Here is a 14482-nt window from a genome sequence, read left to right as displayed (position 1 = left end):
TGAATTCTCCAACTCTCCGTACCCTCGAACCTCAGCAGCACTACCAAGACGGTGATATCGACCAACGTTCACGTGAAAGTCCTCAAAAGCCTTTGATTGATTTTGCCTCCTCAGCAAACTTCTAACCTTTTCCCACTGCAGACCGCTAACATCTTAGCTCCTACGGGCATAATAGACGTCAGTTCTGTTGGAATTCAACCACGTGTCTGTATGGAAAACCAGTATCTAACCAGTGAGGACAACCGGAATGCACGTAACTTCCATTCAACATATATTCACCCGTGCATCACCATTCATTCAACAAACAAACATCCTGATGACCCCCTTCACCTCTTAGGTAATAGCTTAGAATCGTCGTGTTTCACGCTAAAAATGTAAAACCCCGCACCCCCACTATTTTGTTGCAGACTGTCCCTCTGCTCTCCCCTCCTGTCCCCATCCCTAGGACAGAGCCACGCAACGCTTGATCCCCTGCAGCTGAGGCCAATTAGGCCTATTCCCGGCACCTGTTCCCTGAACCACTCCCCTAAACCCCTCCGTAGCTGAGCCTAACCACGCCCCAGCCACCACAATTTCATTCTTTGTTTTTGTTTTGGGAAAATCCTGAGCACCAGGATAAAAAACCCAACATGGATGAATGGTAAATGAAGAGCGCTTGTTTTTAAGCCGTCATAGATACCATCATGGTAGCACATTCATCCACCATAGGCACAACTACGGGTTGTGTCTTGCCCAAGGACACATCAACATTGGCTACCAGAGCCGGTTTCTTCCCTTTTTCCTTGTGAAAGGGTTTTTTCTATTTTTTGGGGCAGTTTTTCCTGATCCGATGTGAGGTCCTGGGACAGGGATGTCGTTTGTGTACAGATTGTAAGACCCTCTGGGGCAAATTTGTAATTTGTGATTTTGGGCTATACAAAATAAATTGTATTGAATTGAACTACGGGAGCAATTTGGAGTCAAGTGTCTTGCCCAAGGACACATCGACATTGGCTACCAGAGCCGGAGAGTCGTCCATGGGAGAAGGGATGGGGAGGTGGAGGTGAGGGAGGAAGAGGCGCTACTGTCGTGCAACCTCAGCTGAAGAATCAGTGTCCTCCAACTTTATTACGCCATCTGCCTCTCTTTTTACTCTCCCTTCGCCTGCATCTTTTATTTCATTTTCTCCAACTCGGTGACTCTGTCCTGCATCCTTCTCCCAAAGATGCCTAGAGTCTTCTTTTTTAGTCGGAGACAGATGTCCTCCAGGATCTTGCTTTGATCTTTAACCTGTTGGACCTCTGCCACGTGGCTCTGTTGTGACTGAGCCAGGACCTGGTTATCCAGCTCCAAATGTTCTGTCTTGGCGAACTGCTCCTTCAACCGTTCCTCCACAGCTCTGCGTTCTGAGAGCAAATCCTTTATGCTGGACTCCCAGCTCTTTTCTTTCAGGAAGCTCTTCTGATCAAGTGCGTCATACTTGACCTGCCAGTCCTTGTTGTTCTGGCTGAACACCTGGCTGTCAAGTGTCAAGTGTCTCACTGAGACTGTGGATATTTTCCTCCAGAGCTGTGCGTTCTGAGAGCAAATCCTTTATGCTGGACTCCCAGCTCTTTTCTTTCTGGACGCTCTTCTGATCAAGAGCGTCATACTTGTCCTGCCAGTCCTTGTTGCTCTGGATGAGCAGCTCGGTTTGGGAGTCCAGTTTCTCAATTTTCCTCCAGAGCTAAGCTTTCTGAGAGCAAAGTATTCATGTTTGACTCCCAGCTCTTTTCTTTCTGGACGCTCTCGTCTTCAAGAGCCTCTAAACGGTACCGGAAGTCAGCCATTTAGATTTTTGTGTGATTTTTCCATTAATTTTTGTGTATTTCATGCCACTATACGTTACTGAACTCCTGATGAAGGGAATTTATCAGATCCCCTTCAAATGTATTATGTTGATGCATGTTGTCTCGTGCCATACAGTGGATACAGCAAGTGGTGGACTGTCTGCAATGTATAATTTCCAGCATCGCTCCATGAAGGAAAAAACGGTTAACTCATAGACGCTTACTCCGACGGTCGCAGACATTCTCGACCGCGTGAGCCAGCTGTCCAGCCTGTACCCCCGATGTGCGAGGAGGAACGAGGACCCGCACATCACTGCTTGCAGCTTTAATTATTATTATTATTATAACATACTAACTCGCTGAAGGCCAAATTGAAGCGAGGCCTCCCACATGAACGGCCTTGTCCTTCAAGTGAGCTAAAACACCATCGTACAGGTTGGCTTAAGAAGGGTGATAGTCCTCTGGGGCGGAGCTCTTGAGCTTACTAGTAATGTGTCAAGTTGGCTTGAATGTGTATTTGTCAGGATGTGCGGAGCATATGATATGTCGATCAGTCGTTCAGGCTCAAGGCTGTGGAGCTGAAATAGAAGATTACTGGGGATTACTAAGATATACTAGGATTTGTTGAACAATACTGAGCTCGCGGGCTGCCAAAGGAATACTTGTTGATCTTTGCAAATTTAACAGTACAGGTTTTAATTCTTCTAATGAGGGAAATGAGTCTGCTTGAGGCAGTTTGGTTCAGATGGGGGGCAGCAAACCGCTTGGAGGGGTTTCTGGCACCTATGTAATATACATTACGCACATGTTGAATATAAGGGCCACAGCAGTATTACTGTGGGGAAGAAATCTGAACATTTCGTAGGGGGGAAATATTCCCTTCTCTTTATATTTGTTTTCTGTTTTGCAGTTATAACACACAACATATGGAAATGGGGAAAAGATACAGCACTGGTGTGGAGAATGTAGTGAAAACAAGTTTCAAAGCTGAGTTCATCATCACATGCAAATAAGATGCTAATTAGATGGTTGTGAACCCCTAATTGTTTGTTTTTCCAAATGAAGTGCATCTGGACACGGAACAATGAACCCGTTGTCAGTCCGTTCATAAGTGGAGGTGAAAACGGCAGGTTGGTGGATTTGTGCTATGGGCCAATGGGTGCTGGGACCAAACGTCTCGCTGGGTCTCCAAGGTGATGAGAGGGAGAAGTGAGGTATCCAAGGGAGATGGTGGGCGCGATGAGATCCCAATGGGAGCGTTGTGGAGGAGGCGAAGTTGGCCTTAACGTCTGCACTGTGAGAGAGAGAGAAAGAGAGACAGAGAGAGTGGGAGAGGCAGAGAGAGACAGAGAGACAGAGAGAGAGAGAGAGATTCTAAAACCCACCTTAAAAAAGGAACTGGGGAAATACAAGTGGTGCAGAAAACACACATTACTATTTAACATTTTAATAACTTAAATGCTAAACATGAAAGATAATTTGATGCTTCACTGGTCTTTGCAGGATAAAAAATTGTCATTAAAATCACCAGACACTAAAACCATTAAGTGCAGCCAGGTTGAGACAGGTATAATTGCTGTCCTGAAGCCAAATATCTTGCACTAACACAGGCTCCAAGTGACAATTTCTTGGAATCGTCAAAGTTGCTGCGTTAATTAACCTCCGTCGTTGAGGTCATATGTTCTCGGTTTGGTCTGTCGTTCTGTTTGTCCGTTTGTCAGCAGGATTTAAGGAAAAAGGGTGTAGCATGGGCCACAGAAGCACCCATTCAAATTTAGAATTGATCTGAATCACGGGGCGGATACAGGCACTATTTCACTTATGTAATCCTAAATACACACATGTTATTTGAATGGTTTGGGAAATAAATCCAGCCATATAAAGGATTTGTGCTTGCAGATCTTCATATCGTGGAAGACTGAACTTTTAGTCTTGGCCGAAGATTTGCCCTCACTGATTGTATTTCTGGTTATTTAAGTTTTCAATTAATTTGCAAGTCCAATATTCGTTCTCCTTTCATCTCCGTTTTGTTCGCCAACTCCTGAGGGAAATGTACGCATCTTTATCTGTGAAACAGTTCACTGTGTTCACAAGCTATAGCCGCTAACTTTGTCTGTCTGCCATTTGGCCCGGCAGTTAGCCTGATTCATCAGAGCCGTTTTGCTGCAAACAAACATTAAAGTTGCCGGCCGCTCAGCCAAAACAGGAAGCTAAAAGAGGATAAAGCGTGCTGAGAGCAACTCCATCGTTGGGGATTTTTGGGGGCATATTAAGTGCCATTCCAAACCATTTATCGGAGAGTGAGGGTTAGGGTTAGGGTGAGACGCTGACTTCACCATCTGCCCTTTCTGACCCCATGTCCCACGCTCCGTACAAATGTAGCTCTGTGTGACTACCCGTACCAACATTTATAGCGTCATACAAACGTGAACATTTTTAAAGTAAATATATTGTATTTAGGATCAAATATACCCTGGTAACCTGTCAAGAGTTGGCTATTTACAGGGACTGTTGCAAGAACCGAGCAGCTCATAAACATTGAGAGTTAAAAACGAAAGTGTAGGTCAGCAGTGGCTCTGTCGGTGCTCTTGTGTTATCTCGGGGCCGGGTTGGCTCTAATTGGCGTGTGTGTGTGTGTGTGTGTGTGGCTGCTAACGTTCTCTAGAGCCCAGGGAGGTCAGCCAAGTCAGGGTTTATTAGTAGTGGAGCCTCCGCCAGACTCCCTCAAGGATCTGTGCACCCTCCTTCCATCTCAAGCTCACTCTGTCTTTCTTTGTCAAAGCAGCCCATGACAGCAGCCATTCTTAGCAGCATGCAACGGTCACTCATACAATCTGAAACAAAGTATGTGTCACACTGTAGGAGTAGTTTGGATCCTGACCTTTGACCTACCTAAAAAAACCCACATCTAAGCAAACACTATGGTCCCTCTGCGATAATCCCAAGCCATGTTCTATTATTACTCTTCTTATTTTTAGAGATGGGCATGGAGGGAGTCCCAGAGGCTGCACACGTTCCCCAGCGTCTCTCTCACTGATGGGCTCCTGGTGATGGATGAGGTGAGCCCGATTCAAAGGCAGAGAAAATGGAGCTTTCATTAGACAACGTAACCATCTCCAGAGTCCCTGGACACATTATCTACACCCAACCAAAAGCGCCTTACAGATGCAATCAATGTGCTGCAGCCACCTCTGCACTTTCACACGTTGAGAACCCCGAGTCAATTTCCAAGACTCGTCTGCGAGAAGGAGGAAGGAGGCACCACTATCCTGTTTGCCCCTTTAATGTTCCTCAAATAGAAAAGAAAAGAGAAGATGGTCCTACTAATTACTACAGCTGTGAATTAAACATATTTAAAAAAGGTTGAAACCACATTGAGAGATTCTATTTACTATTCCGTCTTAGTCTCTCTCTCTCTCTCTCTCTCTCTCTTTCTCCCTCCCATCCCTCAGTAAGACAGCTGATACGCCACCCTTAAATATTGAAGGAAATTTCCTGCTATTTACCTGCATCTTAAACGCCTTTGATCTTCGCTCACATGCTTTTGCTTATGTTTTTGCTCAAATATATTGTTTCCCTCTGGAGCCCAGAGTGTTCCAGCGGAGTTCAGTCATGACGCAACACTGTGGCTGCATCTCGCTCACTCAGGCATGAACGGCGAGCCCATCTGGAGGTCATGAGGACATTTCAAGCGTTCATACTGTACTGCTGTAAAGTACAGGCTTGTGCGTGTTAAATGATGGTTGGTTGTTACAGAGGCGTTGAGGCAGTGTGGCCCTGCTGGATCATCACGGGTCAGGCCCATCACTGGCGACGCATTGCAAATCAGACCCATTTAATTAGTGACACATTCACAACCAAGGGCACTAGTCTGTCACCACACGGCTACATGTAATGACCTGATCATAGACAAGACACGTCGCAGCACAATTACACACTCGACACACACCAATAACTCAGCCGCATGGCGTCTTTAGCCCCAGAGCCGTAAACAATGTCCAATAAACTTCCGAGATACACACACTGGGATGATACAAGTGTTGTAAAACACCCTTGTTCGATGGCCACAATGAAGAGCAATGCACGGCTGCTGTCTGATGAAATATGAGGCACCACATTTAGCGATAATGAAATAAGTCTCTGCAGTGCATATACAAACATTTGGGAGCCATTGTTACGTGACGTGACAGTTGTAATGTTACATGACAGTTGTAATGTGTAATGTTACGTGACAGTTGTAATGTGTTACGTGACAGTTGTAATGTGTAATGTTACGTGACAGTTGTAATGTGTTACGTGACAGTTGTAATGTGTAATGTTACGTGACAGTTGTAATGTGTAATGACAGTTGTAATGTGTAATGTTACATGACAGCTGTAACATTACGTGACAGTTGTAATGTTATGTGACAGTTGTAATGTTACGTGACAGTTGTAATGTGTAATGTTATGTGACAGTTGTAATATTACAGTTGTAGTATTATGTGATGCGAATAGTGGCTTCCTGAGTGACAGTCCAGCGCTTGCTGACCCATTCACACTCGCTCCCACCCACCCAGAATGGACATCCACGTCTATTATTATACCCCTTAATATTCAATAACGGACGCTTGTTGTACTTGTACTTGCTCTAACGGATGTAAAAACGGCAACATTTATCGTATCTGTAGTTTGCAGAAAGTTTACAACCTCAGCATTGATTCCTGGTGACGAGGCTTCTCATCATCCTGCTCTCTCTTCTCTCTTCTGGACTTCTTTGCACCAACTGGTCATAAATCTACTTCAAAGTTTGTGAATAAAGTTCTCCCTCCGAGTGACAACTAATTGGTTTCAAACTCACAGTAGAGTAGGTTGCACAGTTAAAACTTAATACATGTGTCATCTAGTAAAGAGTAATGTGGTACGTCTTAAGCCTTTGTCTCTTAGAAAGTAGTTAGCTATGCAAAGAAGTCACTGCAGCATCACAAGCTGTAACATACAGTCACTTCCAAAGATAATGGGGCGACTGTGGGTAAGTGGTTAGCATGTCCGTCTTTCAATCAGAGGGTTGGCAGTTCAATCCCTGCCCTAGTTGATGTGTCCTTGAGCAAGACACTTAACCCTGCATTGCTACCCCGTAGCTGTGTCTACGGTGTATAATGTAAAGTGTCTTTGAGTATCTTAATAAGTGCTATATACATTAAATGGATATTACATAATGTACTCTTCCATCTCAATGGGCCATGTGGTTACACTAACTGACCGTTCCACCTGGTAGTTACAGAGCGCAACCCTTTTGACAAGCCGGTGCAACTGGTTTCTGATTCCCAGGAGATACCGGGAGATGGTTTCAAATCCCCTGTGTGGGCATAATTTGAGAAAGGTGTTCTGTCAACTATTAAGTTGCAGTTTTCATGGCACAATATGTTTCACAGCTCTCCCTTTCTTTCCGGTGTCTGAACTCTGGTGGTTGTTGGATGTGAGCAGCTGGTAGAGTGTTAAGGCTGATGAAAGAGGGATGACAGTGGGGTGGCGGGACGGGAGATCGAGGCGAAGTGGAGAGCAGGGAGAGGTGGGTGGGGGGTGGTATCAAACGCTGGTCTAATGAGCCATCTGTAGTGGCAGTCCTGTGGAGGCTTCAACAATTGTTAGCATTGCAAGATGACATCCACTCACCACCACATGTATCCCCCTCTTGGGTCACTTACATGGTACAGTCCATAATGTCAGGCCGATAATGTTGTATTACAAACAACAACACAAATTTCAGTTGGTTTGAACCATTAACATATATCAAAACAATATTTGTCTGAGCTTTAGTGATACACAAACTGAATATAAGTGTGTGAATGCAATTACTTCGTCTTTTGGGTGTGTGAATGTGGCCCTCAATCGAATAGCATGGGTCTTTAGAGAGTGCATCTAACTCAGACATTTTCATTAACTGAAGCAACAAAGTGTAACATCTAGGGAGATCTATTGGCTGAAATGAAATATAATATCAGTAAGGATGTCTTATTTAGTGTATAATCACTTTATAAAATAAGAAACGTTGCGTAGAATGAGCCGTTCATATATAATTTCTCATGACGGAGCCAGCCAACATGTTTCTACACTAAAAATTAATTTCCCTCTACCAGCCGGCCGCAGACAGAAAACACATCAGGGACATCGTTGTTTTTGGTCTCCGGGGCCTCAAAACAAAACACGATGAAAACCTCTCTTGGTCTTCATGAGCTGCAGCGCTTATTTCTGCACAAACTGCAACGCGTCGCCTCCGTAGCTCTCCTAGAAGCGTGAACGTCAAGAGAACTAGGTCTCTTCTATTCCCTTAAGAATTTTCTAGTGTCAACATGTTAAAAACTACAAAATATAGATTTCTCAAGGTATGTGGGTAGGTAATAGCGGGTTAGCTGGTGTTTTCAGTTTTCCCACTGATACCATAAATTAATGCAAATAAAAAAGGGCTTGTTATTATTTTTGAAAAGAAAGAAAAGAGATATCGTCTTCCCATTGCACTCCCTCACATAGCCCTTCATACAGTACATCAGCGTTGTGAGGCAGGCTTACAACCCACTGCCAAAGAATCATTCCTCCATTAGTCTTAATAATCACCCTAGAGCATACTGAACTGACAAGTGCGATAGGCAGAAAGACAATTGGTTCTAAATACACCTAGGGGGCCCTAAGTTGTAGTCAATCATAACGGTGTGAGCTTCAGGGACTGACATGTAGGTCATTGACTCCATGTGCATGAAGGCAGCAGGGTTCACTTTGATCCCTAAGCGCCCGTTCAGAGATTGTGGTTAAACCACCAGGTGCATCTCCTCGAGTCTCGACCCAGTCAGCCCCACTTTCATGGAAACATGGTTATCGGCTATGCCGGCTCTGCATGTGTCAGCAACAGAGGCAGAATCTTCTGTGATGAAGAGGACGGAGCTGAGGAAGCCAAGCGTTGGCCTCTGAGCCGGTGCGGAGCTGAACACTTAATGGAACCATTGTGTTCGACGTCCTCCAAGAGCTGTCAGCAGTCACATTATCAATGCTTAGGTTGAACAATCCGGTGCTATTTTCCATCCAGAGGCTGAATACAGTATGGAAATGGTGGCGGTTACGCTCACAATGTGGCATAAAAAGAGACACAGAGTCCTTTCTACTTACATGTGGAGCCGGCGACAGAGAGAGGAGCAGGTGAGCTGGAGGCTAAGGAGTCGATTTGTCAATCGGAGCTCCGAATGGACACCTCGTCGATTGTGAAGTTGTGATGATTACAGGGTCCGCTGGCGTGCGGTAATGCAATAGGCAAAGCCATCACGACCTGTGCCGTTATCAGGCCGAATGATTTAGAGCCTGCCGGTCGTCCATTCTGTTCAAATGGCTGGTAATTTATCCAACAAGCCTTTTTCACGCATGGATAATCCATGGAGGGAACCTGCGCGAGGAGGGGGATGCACTCGGACCCGCGAGAGCTGACGTTGCTTCTCGCATCCGCAATCCAAGCCCCCATAGCTCTGAATGAAAGCAGGCAATGAGGGACATTTACAAAAGGCTATATAGGCAATCGTGTATGTTTTTAATCAGGCCATGTCTGACCATCCACTGTGCAGTTGTCGTGCCTCTGGCTGCACATCATCAGGGTCACCAGGACCTCTGAGTTGGTTTAAGATGACAAACGATGAGTGAGCACCACACAGGCCTCATGATTGAACACACAGTCATTTTTTAAACAGCCTCCCCACAGATGAATTACCTCGACCGTCAACCAGCGCGATGTACTCCCTGAAAAGAGATGAAGGAGGTACCAGAGTGGAGGGCGTTCAAAATAAATGACACACTTAACTGCATTGCTATTCATAGTTTGTGTCCCGGCCATTAATTACGCTCTGGAGCGCTCCTAAAAAAAAAGAGCCTGTGTGAAGAGCTTCTCCATGTTTCACAAAAAAAACTGTCGATAACAGCGTCGACTCACCACGTTCCACAAACTAATTAAGGCCCAAACATTAATAACTCTGGCAAGAGGGAGAAATTAAATGAAACACAGAGAGGATTCTGATAATAAGAGAATATTATTTAATCTTTTTCACGCCGGTATCTATTTTGAAAATGTCTCTGTCTCTCACTCTCTGTTTGTTACTCATTTCCTCCCTCATTCGGTATGAAAAGCCCCAAACATTCCTGATTGATAACGTGCCAGCGGAAAAAAACAATGTACTCCGTTTTCCACTGGAACTTGCAGTTCCTTCGCTAAGATCGATGGATTTCAAATCATCTTTGTCCGAGGCTGTAACCCTCCGGCAGTGGGGCCAGCAGCGCTAGAATATAATGTTAATTAGATTATTATTCATCTCGATTAATGGCCACAAACATGATTCACAGCTCCACTTACTGCCCTGTGTGAGAGGAATGCAGGAGTGGCTGATAGTTTTGTCCTGAGGGTAAATTAACTGGCCATCAATGCAAATAATGCTGGTGTCTGAGCTCTATTTTTGCTCCACGCAGAACATGGGAGGCGTTTATTATTTTGGGGAGCCGTCAACTTGGAGTCCTCCCAACACAGGGTACTGTTAGTATTCCTGTGCTGAGGCTGGCAGCGATTAGAGGTCGGGTGAGAGGCTTGCTGGGGGAAATGGAGGGGAGGCTCGGAGGGGTAATCGGTGCTGATTTACAGCAAATGATGAAGGAAGGACCACATTAGCTGACAGACGGTTCTGGGTGTGGGGCCAGCCTGATCAGACACGCATTCGGCTTTCATACCAACACTGCTAATGTTCAGAGCCAATGCAGGGAGAAGCATGAACCATAACAAGGCGTCTCTTTCCTTTTCATTAACTGTGATTCCCTCACTTAAACTGAGTGTATTAGTTACCTCCACATTGACATTGATTACAGCGGCATTGGACATCATCCGATATCAGGCTTCTTGTCTGGCGATGGGGTTGCATTAACCGGGCCGGCACTAGTTTGCTGGCGATGCCAGTAGCGTCTCAAAATGAAGTGTGCGAGCTGCTGCATTGATGAAAGACTAAAGTTGCCTCCAAAGCATATTACACACTCACCTTCCACCCAGGAGTGATGTGATCAACTATTTCTGCATTTAGTTTGGAATAATAAGAACATCAGTGTACCGACGACTCCTACACTTGGCAGTGTTCAGTTTCAGCTCATTTATAAGCAAATATGTGCATCGATCCATGGACACATGGATCAATGCGAAAGTGCTTTTTGTTTGAAGATGAATTAGTCGGCTCAGCCAGTGCCCTAAACACAACATACAAAGTGCAAGAGGTCGGGGTGGATGGATGGGTCAAAAAACATCTGGACAAACAAAGTATTGATCACAGTGTTTCGTGCCACGGTAAGCTAACCGCTAGCTGAGTGTAGCTTCACATTGAATGAACGGACGTTTTATCCCAACTTCCCAAAGTGTTGAACTAGTCCTATAGGCTCTTCTGTGAGCTATAAAAGAGATCTTGTTGATCGAGCTATAATATGTTATCTCGCGGTCAAAAAGACGGCAACTACACAAAATCAGTTATTACAGTTCCACAGTTCACTTTGAATAAAGCAGTTTCACAACAATGCTTTTGTTTCAGAAGTAGAGCAGCGAGGTGGAAGATTTAAGGTCACTATCCTCGGATGATTCAAGAACTGAAATCTGAAGTGCACCCCAACCCTTAAACTAATCCAATTTACAAACTGTCTACTGTTCATTCATTGATCAGCACTGTGAACAAATGCAATGGCATTTTCCTTGAAACATGCCAACACCTCTGTGTGACTTCCTTCAGAAGCAGCATTACCCCTCAGTCAGTGGCCACATCACACCACAACCTTCCTCTGGCAGATCCATGAGCCCTGATGAGATCATTAAACCTGCTCTCCCCTAATTGCTAAATGCTGCAGACATTACAGCTGGCTAATAATAATAATAATAATAATAATAATAATAATAGCTAACCCCCATGGGTGCCATTTTGATTTGTAGTCAAAGCCATTCCAAATTCACAGGTGAAGTCATTCTTCCTCTCCATCGACCCATTCCCCCGGTGTGTGGCGCCCATCAATAAGGAACCACCCATCGGGTCTCCATCGGTCCCGGTGGCCTTTAGACGTGGGGAGGAGGAGGCTCGTCCGTCAGTGACATCACGCCTCACTGTCAGCTGCCACTCCTCAGCTGGGGACACAGGTGGGCCGGTGAAGTGGCATTTAATTAGTAAAACACTCAAGTGTAGGTATCCACTGTCTCAAGTGTAGTTATGTGTCTTAGAGTAAGAAGAGGAAAAGGAGTCGCACCTCAGAAAGACTTCTCTCTCAAAGAAATGTCACAGGAACGAGCTTCCAGCCGTCCTTCTACTAACGTTTCAACTTTGCTCACTCAAAGTTCTCAGCTCTGTCTTGGCTCTGTCACCCTTTGAAGCAGAAGAGATGGAGGTACCCGGAAAACAAAGCTGCCTGCTTCTACTTCTAATTCCCTCTTCTTCTTCTTTGTCTTTTATATTTTGTAGCCGGGTTGAACTTCAGGCATGGCTCTATAGGAGATGGCTATTCTGTAATATATGGACTGCAGAAAAGGCCCAATTATATAAACAATCATTAATTTTGCACCATATTCATTTGAAAGCACGCACATGCTGGGTCTGTCTCAGCAGACATCGCTCTTGTTAATGGCCGCGCTTTGTGCTGAAAATGTCCAGCAGATCAAACACATGACGTGAACACGCACGTGTGTGAATGCAAATGCAATGAATCCCGTCACGAATATTTTTAGAAAGGAAATTACGTTTCCGTGTGTAATTACAGCGGAACTGCATGTTGTACCTTGTGGACCTTATCTGTTCTCTACGGGTACTTCAGCCAACTGTCACTCAAGCCAACCTCATTTCTAGCTTCCTTCCCACTCCCAAGACACTGTCCCACGTTCCTCCTCCTCTGTTTCCTCGCCTCTCCGGCCTTTTCAATCCATTCCATAAATCATCTTCAGTGTGTGAGAAAAGTCTCATCTGCAGACAGATATAGTCTGTGCCCCCCCCCCCACCCGCCCCTCGGTGTAATCCCTCCAGTGAATGTAAAAGCGTTAATCTTGCCATTGTGCCACATGAATTGCATGGGGAGTTGTCCTCGCCGTCACATGCTGAGCCCTGTGTTTCTTATCATATAGTTGGTTTGGGTGTGACACCTGTTATATAGATATATTTGCACTGAATCATTTCAAAGTGACACGGCTTGCAGGGTCAGGGGAACGCAGCCAATACAAGTTATTCATCGATCTTTATCAGGCACATTAGAGGATTTCAATTTGATCATCGATTTCTTTCCTGAAGTGCCACAGCGCATGCTGTCACATCTCCCATCCAGCATTACAGGAGCAGTGATCCACTGTTGCAATATGTATGAGAGGAATGACAGACAGACCCATATTATTTGTTTGGTTTGGGCAGCTTTTCAGAGAAAACTAAGTTTACAGAGAATTGCTAATTACTCCTCATGGGTGATTTATAACTTCAGACAGAAAACAGCACGAACCGTCAGCGCTTCTAACGACATTCAGATTGCAGATGAGCGGCTCTGCTCTGTACACAGCGAAGACAGAGGCTCTTTCTGCTCAGCCAAAAGTATTCCATATTTCCCCCCAAAATAGCTGATTTGCAAGTGAAAAACACATAAGGGCCTGGAGAGGAAGCCGTTATCTCTGCCAAGGTTAGTGGTTCTGCTCCCACTGGGAGAAATCCCAGTAAAAATGTTTTTTTGATATTTTTGTCCTCTACTGTCATAATGTAGCCACATTATAATCACACTAAAAAAGCCATAGTTGCATTTTTCTGCATTAAAAAAGCAGCAACCACAGAATATGGATGTTGCTCACTTTGAAGTTTTGAGAATGTCAAAATGCAGCTTTTGAAGCTTGATGCATTAAAAAGTAAGATTGTGGTTGTTATTCATTTACAGGAGTTGCTGTCAAGCGGTATCGTTTGTTCTTCTTTTTTTTTTACAGGAACTCCCGGCTCACTAAAAGCTGCTTTGGCTGCGCTAACACATCACTTTCCAATTTATATAATTCACAGACGGCCATACTTTTACAGAGTAGTTCAAGAAGAGTTGAGGTTTCGTTCAATGCCGCATAAACAAAACACCAAAACCACGTGGCTCTTCTGAGAGACGAAATTCCCAGAAGAACTGGATGAAAATATGGTCCAGGCTGTTGTTGTCGTACCTGTTTACGATTTATCGCTGTCAGCATCAGTTTAGTGCTAACTTTGATGGGATTGTCTGATAGCGTCAGCTGCCGCATACAGGACTGCAAAAGCTAATACAGACGTAACAGTCTACATGAACTGTGTCATCTTCACAGAGAGGCCACTTCCTTAGCAATCTGTTGAGGAAACATACATGCCTCCGTTACTCTGCATACACCGTGTGCATGCACGGTAGTTAGTGATCCGTTTCTGAGTGCACGGGGCTACCAGATGGAGAAGGACCTGTACCAGTCTGCCTGCTAATGAGTGCAGACTAGCCAGAAGACACTGGCAGATGCTACAGTTAGGGGGCACGTCCCAAAAAAAAGGACTTTTTGGGACGCACTTTGTTTGAACCCTCCTCGCGTGCGCCACTGCGTCACATTGTTTGTCACATCGATGAGAAACGTGTTGATTGTCGTATTCTGATATTCAGCAGGGCAAAAGATTTAAATCTGCGATG

This window comes from Cyclopterus lumpus, chromosome 22 (assembly GCF_009769545.1).
Source record: "Cyclopterus lumpus isolate fCycLum1 chromosome 22, fCycLum1.pri, whole genome shotgun sequence".
Taxonomy (NCBI): Eukaryota; Metazoa; Chordata; class Actinopteri; order Perciformes; family Cyclopteridae; genus Cyclopterus; species Cyclopterus lumpus.
The sequence above is the reverse complement of the archived record's forward strand: the minus strand, read 5'-3'. Positions refer to the sequence as shown.